We start from the raw sequence: 8,613 nt of genomic DNA on the forward strand, positions 1-8,613 counted from the left end.
AGACAGACAGACAGACAGACAGATTGGTAGCTACTTCCTTATCAAAAGAGAGCTTCTGTAGAAACCAGCCTTCAAGGACTATATCTCTTTTCTGCTTGTGTCTCAATTCTTGGCTTTATTCTGCTGAAAGTTTCTTTATTTCTCTGTCTCTCTGTCTAGTTTCTGTCTGTCTGTCTGTCTGTCTGTCTGTCTGTCTATCTGTCTGTGTGTCTGTCTGCTTCCTCTATCTCTCTCTGTCTCTGTCTCTCTCTCTGTCTGTCTCTGTCACTGTCTCTCTCTCCCTTCCCCTGCATCCTCTCTCCCTCTCTCCCAGCATCTCTGGACTTTTATAATCCAAATCATCAGCCTCCTGAAGGGAAAGCCTCTGTCTCCACCATTGTGGGAACAGGACTGATTCCCACAAGAGGGTCTCATTAGCTCAACTTGGTCAAGACTCCAGGGAAATGGAATTCTTTCTTTCTTTCTTTATTTTTTGGAATTCTTTAATTTGCTGGCCCAGGTCAGGTACCTCTGCCTGTACAGCAAAGGGTAGAATTCTGCTACTGAAAAGGGTGAGATGGAGAGAATTTACTGGAAAAAAATTGGTGAAAATATTTTTATTTAAATTACTTTATATGTTACTTTGCCCAAGAAAAGCAAGCACTTATACTCAAATGGTAGGTATTTTTAAGCCATTCCTGAGATCTCATTAACTGCCTTCTTGGATTTACCAACCAATAAAGTATTTCTATTTCTCTCTGAAGGGTTTGCAAAGGTTCTGAGTATTGAAGCACACATACACATACATTTTCCTCTTTCTCTATGGGTGATGCTCCAAGCCACAAATAAAAGGGTACATGGGTTAGAGACTTTTGGTAGGGGTAAGAAGTTTGACACTTCATGAAGAAAAAGTAATGAGAGAAGATTTTGGAGTTTCTAGGGAAGGGAGAGTCAGTCACATACGGGTGGACCTATGTCCAAGGCAAACACCACCTATTTGTAAATTCTCCTTGAAAAGAAGGCCAAATGCTACATCTCAAGGCCTCTCTGGGTCTCTTTATTAAGACAAACTGGACAGCTATCAGCTAATCTCAGCAACACTCATTGCATGCAGAGCAGAGTCCAGGACAAATGGGCAGAGGAGGCCTCATAGGCCTGCAAGAGCAAGTAAAGAAAGAAAATACAAAGTAGCTCTGATCTCCCAGCACAGAAAGTTGAAAGAGGGGCATAAAGAAGAGCTGAGACAGTTTATAAATAACTCAGTGGACCTACTTGTTCAGAATTAAGGTAGAGCTTCATATTATAAGGAGTTTGAAGGAAGAATGCAACCACAGTGTAGGGGAGGAAAAATAATTTTCTATCCTCTGAGTTCTTAGCTGGGTTGCACATCTACAATGAAAGACAGGTTAATGAGAAAATTAAAAGTTTCTTATTATGTATATTTCATATATGCTTAGAAGACCCCAGAAAGTGAGTAATTTTCAAAGGAGTGGCTGAGAACTCTCCACTTACACAGTATCTCCCACAAAGAAATGAACTTGGTAAACAAGGTCAAGGAACAGGACGCTGAGTCTCTGGGGCAGCAAATTCAGGAAGGCAAATAGTTTGCACTGTGAGTTCGCTGGTAGCTTCTCTAGGCCAATGAGGGTTGGGGATACAGCTCAGTGGCCTAAGTGCCTGCCTGACAAGTGCAAGGTCCTGAGTTTGATCCCTGTTACTGCAGCAACAAAAAAGTTGTCTTCAGTGCTCAGCCTTTGTTCCTCCTGGCAGAGGGTGAAAGGGACATTCTGGCCTTTCTAAATTTATCTCCTGTTTTTAGGCAAGCAGAAGAAGAGAAGAGAATTTCACATGTAGCTGTTTCTTTTCACTGCCTTGAGCTCAATATAATCAATACACAAAAGTGACACATTGTGGGGTGATGTTCTCTCTACAAGATAGGGCTCTAGGGGCTGCCTGGGTTCTTGAAAAGGGTGAGAGGGACTGACTGTTGGATGTGGGGGGAGCTAGCTGGGTGGGCAGCGGTCACACCTGAGTGTGCTCAGATCTCAGGGCCTCAACTGAGTTCACAAACCATAGTGTTTTCTTCTCAACTCTGAAGCCACAACTGGCTGAATTATTTCATTGTATGCAAGACACATTATTATTATTATTATTATTATTATTATTATTATTATTATTTTTGGTGGTACCAGGGATTTAACTCAGGACCTTGTGCTTGTCACACAAGTGCTTATTCTACTGAGCTATCTCCCTGGACCCTAAGCCGCGCTATTATTTCAGGTACCACAGAGAAAAATATTATACCAATTTCACTATAAAATGGTTTCTTATCGCTTCCACTTTAACCTCTAGTCTCTTTTGGACTCACTGACAAGCCCCAAATTTTGTGCACCTGTGAAAAGAAAACCCAATAGAAATAAACTGGCCCGGTGATTCTGAAGAATCCTACTGTGAATCTCTTTTGTACTCAGAGAATTGATGTCTGTTTTCATCTACACCATATCATCTTCAATGTTGGAATAAATTATTTCTTAATAATGAGTAAAACAGAAATTTGATGTTTGGGCTGCATATAAAATATTAGCAATCCCTGGTACCATGCATACAATAAAAAATAAATAAATAAATAAATAAATAACTGATTGACTGGGGAGACAGTTCAGTAGAATAAGCACTTTCCTGGCAAGTGCAAGGTCCTGAGTTCAATCCCCAGTACTGCAAACAAAATAAATAATATTAAGATAGAAGGATTTGACTAATGGTATATCTAAAACATGGTCTTGCTCTTTAAAATATACATGCTGGGGCCAGGGAGATGGCTCAGTAGAATAAGCGCTTGCCTGACAAGCACCAAGGGTCTGAGTTCAATCCCCAGTTCTGCCAAATAAATAAATAAAATATACATGTTAAAAGAAGTACTCAAGATATGAGCATTTAGGGCCAGCCAGATTGATCAGCTGACTAATGCACCTGCTTAGGCAGATGCAGGGGCTGGGGTTCATCCCCTGCATGCCCTGAGACAGCAATTGAGATTGGGCGTGGTGGCATGCACCTGTAATCCCAGCACTTGGGAGGCTGAAAACAGGAGAATCACTATGAGTCTGATCTATGTAGTGAGACCTGTAGACCCTGTAGACAGATAGACAGATAGATAGATAGTAGTCAAGTGCTGTGTTATTTGCATAGGGCTTCATATTATTTAATAAACAAATAGACAAAGATATCTCCCCAGATGGTGTGTGTGTGAGGTAAAGTCTCAAAATGATATCTACAGAAAAACCTAGGTGGAGAATACACAGATCCCCCGTCAGCTATTTTTTTAAAACATTCCTATAAGTTTAAGGGGCTGGGGAGATAGCTCAGTAGAATAAGTTCTTGCCTGGCAAGCACAAGGGCCTGAGTTCAATCCCCTATTCTGAAAAAAAAAAAAAATGTAAGTTTAAAATTTTTGAAAAAAAACTCAGGGGGAAAAGGTGACTGCTCCATTCCAAAATCCCCTCCATGGCTGGGTGTAGGGGAGCAGGCCTGTGAACACAGCATTTGGGAGGCTGAGGCAGGAGAGCTGCGAGTCCAAGGCCAGACTGGGCAGCAGAGGGAGACGCTGTCTCAGCGTGCCACGCACATCCTTACAATATGATGGAATAGGAAGGAGTGCTCTCCTCCCATCTGGTTGTAATCCTAGCTGCTCTGCTGAGAATAATAACAGTGAATGAAATGCCTCCTCCCTGTCTACAACAAATATCGCACTGGGGCTACACCTCACAAAATCATGAAAAAAGAGAGAACCCCTCAAAGCATGAAGTACTGTTATTATAAAAACAAAGGTCTTCGAAGGGTCAGATAGGAATAATGATTCCAAAACATAACGGAAGACATTTTTCTTCTCTACTGAAGTTATTTATTTTCATTCCTCTGGTTCCTGAAGGACAGATAATCTCAGGAGCTTGTTTTCCTAGCCTTTCCTTTTATTTGTCCCTTTTGGCTATAAAAAGCCTGTTCTGAATTACTCAAGTATGGCTAGAACTCAGCAGCATGTGGACCATTATGTCCTTTTACACATTTAATGTGGAAAAACCTCGCTAACAAGAGCACAGGCGGGCGCGGAGATAATGAGCTCTCTGCCCTCCTTTTGAGATCGATCGATCGGTGCCCGCAGCTCCCCACATCCCTCGGGCCCCGTGCACCCCACTCCTCGGCTCCCTGCGAAGCAAAGGCAGGATTGTAGTTCACTCAAGCAGGGGACAAACTGAGTAAATCAAGGCCAGCGGAAGGGAGTCAACCGGCCCTGACTCATACTTCACAATTTGGGACACCACAAGCTGAAGACACAGAGAGCGGGCGCTGCGCTCCTAGCCCTCGGTGCTGGACACAGCCACAGCGTGGCAGCTCTCGTTTTCCTCCTCTCCACAGATGTAACAGATGTCTCCACCACCCTGCCTGGTATGAAATTCAGGATGTTCTTGTTCTTTCTTACGTTTTTCTCTTTCTTGATAGATAATCCTAAGGTCTGGAACAACTCAGAAAGTAGTCCAAGAATCCTCTTTCCTAAATTGCTTAGAAAAAGAAAACTCCTGAGATGTCAGAGCCCAGGGCTGTCCTGGGGCTGATATCAGCCTCCATGATGTAGCAATGCCATGTTGATATTCTTATTGCCAAGCTGTACCACTGGAGCAGAGAATTAGGATTTTATTCCAGGAGACTTTTCAAGCCAGAGCCTCATGTAGCCTAGGGCACCGTCTCCCTGCCAGGACCTCCCTCCTTTATCCTGAAAATTGACTTTGCAAAAAGGAATTAAGGACTCAAGAGCTCCAAATTCTGTTGTTACTTGAAATTAAATGGCTACCTACCTATGTACAGTGACTATTTATGACTATATAAGTCCCTCCTTGTCTGTGGTTTCACTTTCTGTGCTTTCAGTTACCTGTAGTTAACCAAGATCTGAAAATGTTAAATGAAAAATTCCAGAAACGAACAATTCACATTTTCAACTGCAAGGCATTCCTGTAGCTGGAGGGCATCTCACGCTAGCGTGCTCTGGAGGAGTCATCCCTTTGCCAAGCATGCCCACACTGTACTATTTGCCCATTAGTCACTTGACAGCTGTGTTGATTATCAAACCCTTTGTCTTGGTATCCAATATTTGTGTTTCAGGAACATTTATTCTACTCAATAGCATCCTCATCTTGAAAGAATGGTGATGCTGGCAATTCAGCTATGCCAAAAAGAAGCTGTAAAATACCTCAAATGAAGAGATGAAAATTCTTAGTTTCATAAGAAAACTTTGTATGTGCCTTGTCCAGCATAGCCATTGAATTTCCTGAGGGGAGAACGGTGGAGGATAAAGAAAGACACCAGAGTCAGAATGCAGAAAGCTGAGGTCAGGTGGAGCCCTCTCTCCTGATGAGAGAAAAGGGAACTACCCAACAACTACAGTATGCTTATTTATACATGCAGGAGGTTATTGTCACTTGAAACCCCTCTGCATAACTTGTTTACCTGGCTCACCTCACACATCCCTTGTTCTCAGAGCTGGAACAGCTTACTCACGTGACTTGCATGTGGTGCTCCATGTTCTTGGGGCAACCTTGCCATAGCCCCACATGTGTGATCAATCTCCAGCTTTAGCTGCTCCCCACATGTATGCTGTTATGCTTTGCGTCTACATGTCCCCCCAAATCCTATGATCATAGGCTTTCGGGAGGTAGCAGAATCTAGACTGTATGATTGATTGGTGGTAAAATGTTGGGATTAAGAGTGTTGGTGGATTAAGAGTGGGTGATTGATGGCTCAGGCCACTGATTGGCTTGGCACCACCCTATTCCTAGTAGACTGGCTACAATACAAGGGACAAAAAGAGGCTTGTCTTGCTCTCTTGGCTTTTGCTTTTGCTGTCTTCTGCTACTGTGAACTGTTGCCCCTCTATCATGTGCCATTCTGCCTTGGAGCCACTGATTGTGAAACCTCTCCAAACTGAGCTAAATAAACCTTTGCTCCTTTACCCTTGGGTGTCAGGTATTTTGTCTCAGCAAACAAAAGTAACTAAGACATATACTGAAGTTAATAAGATCTATAGTAAGAATGAAATGATGAAAAGAGACAACTTTGTGCTATTTTTGCTGTCACACTCCAAACTTCAAAAGTTCCAGCTACCATGCATGGTAAGTGCTCAGTTGAGAAGAAAACACACTGCATGTATATGTGTGTGCACAGGCAAAGACACACAGTGTATGCAGTGGTGGTGAGCCCAGGCCACCTGTGCTGCTGGTTATCGTGGGAAGCTCTGCAAGGTTTGCCACTATCCATAGTTTCAAGCATGGACTGGGGCCTTGGGATGTGTCCCATGTAGATAAGGGGAGACTACACAATGTGGTACAATTGCTAAGAGTTGCCAAAACTAACAAGTTTGTATCTGGCAGGGCATCGGCACACGGTCACAGACAGCCTGATGCAAAGACTAAGCGTTGATAGTTTGGAGTCAGATACTCTTGGAAGCAAATCCCAACTTCGAGATTAAAGAGCAGTGTAATACTGTGAGCAGTGGCTTTTGGTTTGGGGTTTGGGTGGTGCTAGGCGAGAGTTCTAGCTCTGACCCACTGACCCAGCACAGTGGGAACACAAGCTAACCTACATCTCCTCACCTGTAAAATGGAGCAGAGAAGAGTCCCTACTAAGTGATTTGTGAAGAAGTGCAGTGCAGCATATCCTGAACTTAATTGTGAACCTGCACATAGTAGGGGCTTAGAAAGTTTGTTTTGTTACAAACAAAATCATAGGAAAAGCCCTTCCTTGCCCTGAGGGAGCTTGTGAGCAGCTGCCCTTTCCAGTCCATGCAGGATGGGCTGGCAGGCAGGGCAGTGACAACACCATTAAGTAGACCATTGTCCTGGGCAGAAACCAAGTGTGACAGGCCCTTCCTGGCCTTCTAGGCAGCACGTGATGAACTTTTACCTGATACAGGGCAAATTGTAGTTGTGCATTTCAGGCTGCCCTCCAACTGACAGCAATCCTCCTGCCTCAGCTTCCCATGTGCTGGATTATAGGTGTGCGCTTCCACAACCAACCTCTTATAATTTTATTAAATGTAGCTAATTGCCAATCTAGTTTCTTAAAATGGGTTCCTGAAAGTCTTTTAACAGCCACCACATTGGCAACTTTTTTATTGATGAGATAGCGTAGGGAAACAGTCATCAGAGCAGCTGGCCCTGGTCCTTTTCGGGAGGAAAGTATCTTTGTCCAAGGGCACATTCATTCCACTTGGAGCTGAGGATGAGAACTTGAAGATGCAATTTTGTAAATGAAGTAACAAGATTTCACAGTGTTAGAAATAAGCATTTGGGAGTGAGGAGGTAACCTGGAAGGTCGGGCTTGTTGAGCACCATGGTGCAGGAGGAAATGACTTTTTTGAAAGCCAGGGGGCTGATTAATTTTCATGTGTCAACCTGGCTGAGCCCCGGTGCCCACACATGTGGGCTAACATTACCATGGGGTGCTTCGGGATAACATTTTAATAAGAGGAATTTGAGTGGGGGTCTTTGGAGATTGTCCTCCAGAAGTTGGCCGGGCCTCAGCTGATGAGCTGAAGGCCTAACTAGAAAAAAAACAGACCTCACCTGCCCTCCTCTCCAGCGAGGGGGAGCTCAGACTTGAACTGAAGCTTTGGCTCCCCCAGGCCTCTAGCCTGAAAGTCTTCAGACTTGAACTGTAGGTTTGAACATGCTAGGTTCTATGGCTGCGTAGTCCCACACACGTCTTATTACTATAGTTGTTTATCTGGGGACGTAAGCTCTGCTGCTGTGGCGTTTATGTCCACTCCACTTTCTCCAGTATGTTCGGTCTGTGAGACACTCACATGCCTTGTCCTAGTGGTTCTATGTGTATTTGTGTGTATACATGTGTACACGTGTGTGCTTATGTATGAACCAAAGGAAATGGCTAAATTCACGAGAAGCAGGAGTGTGCAGCCAGATGCCACCACGAGAAAGAGGAATTCACAGCGCTCAGACCAGAAATAGTTTTCTACAACATTCAGGACAGAAACAAGAAGCTCTTGAGGAATGGGGAGGAGGAGCTGATACTGCTCACTTCTACTGCCCTCCCCACCTCGCTGAACATCTGAGTTCCAAAAAAAATTGAGGCACTTTTTCTTTTAAATTCACAGGCTACCTTTATATTAAGTGTCTTCAGCTAACATACTCAGAAGAGAGCCAGGTGCTAGCACTTTGCTAGAGACCACAGCTAACTTCTGATTATTCATATTCCTGTCTCAGACGAGGGTTGGGGGGAGAGGGAGGAATTAGAGAGGGAGAGAGACAGACAGAGAGAAGCGGCTGCAAACAGGATCAGTGGGGCCACTGACCTCCGCACAAGTGCAAAGGTGCAACGCCCTCCCACTGCAGATCCCAGGTGCTCCAAGTCCCCGCCTGTGCCACTGCTGATTCACCAGTGGATCTCCCTGCTGGGCAGGTGTGGGAGGGCAGAAGGAGGGAAAAGCCTCCTTGGCTTACTCAGGTGCCGGCCCACCCAGTATAGGGTTGTCAAGGTAGCTTACTCCCTGGAGATAGAGAAGCAGCCAAGATCCTTAAGATGGCACAATATGACAGAAATGTCTAGCCTGAAAATAATGATCCAAATCTA

Source organism: Octodon degus, unplaced genomic scaffold (assembly GCF_000260255.1).
Source record: "Octodon degus isolate 3935 unplaced genomic scaffold, OctDeg1.0 scaffold00091, whole genome shotgun sequence".
Lineage (NCBI taxonomy): Eukaryota > Metazoa > Chordata > Mammalia > Rodentia > Octodontidae > Octodon > Octodon degus.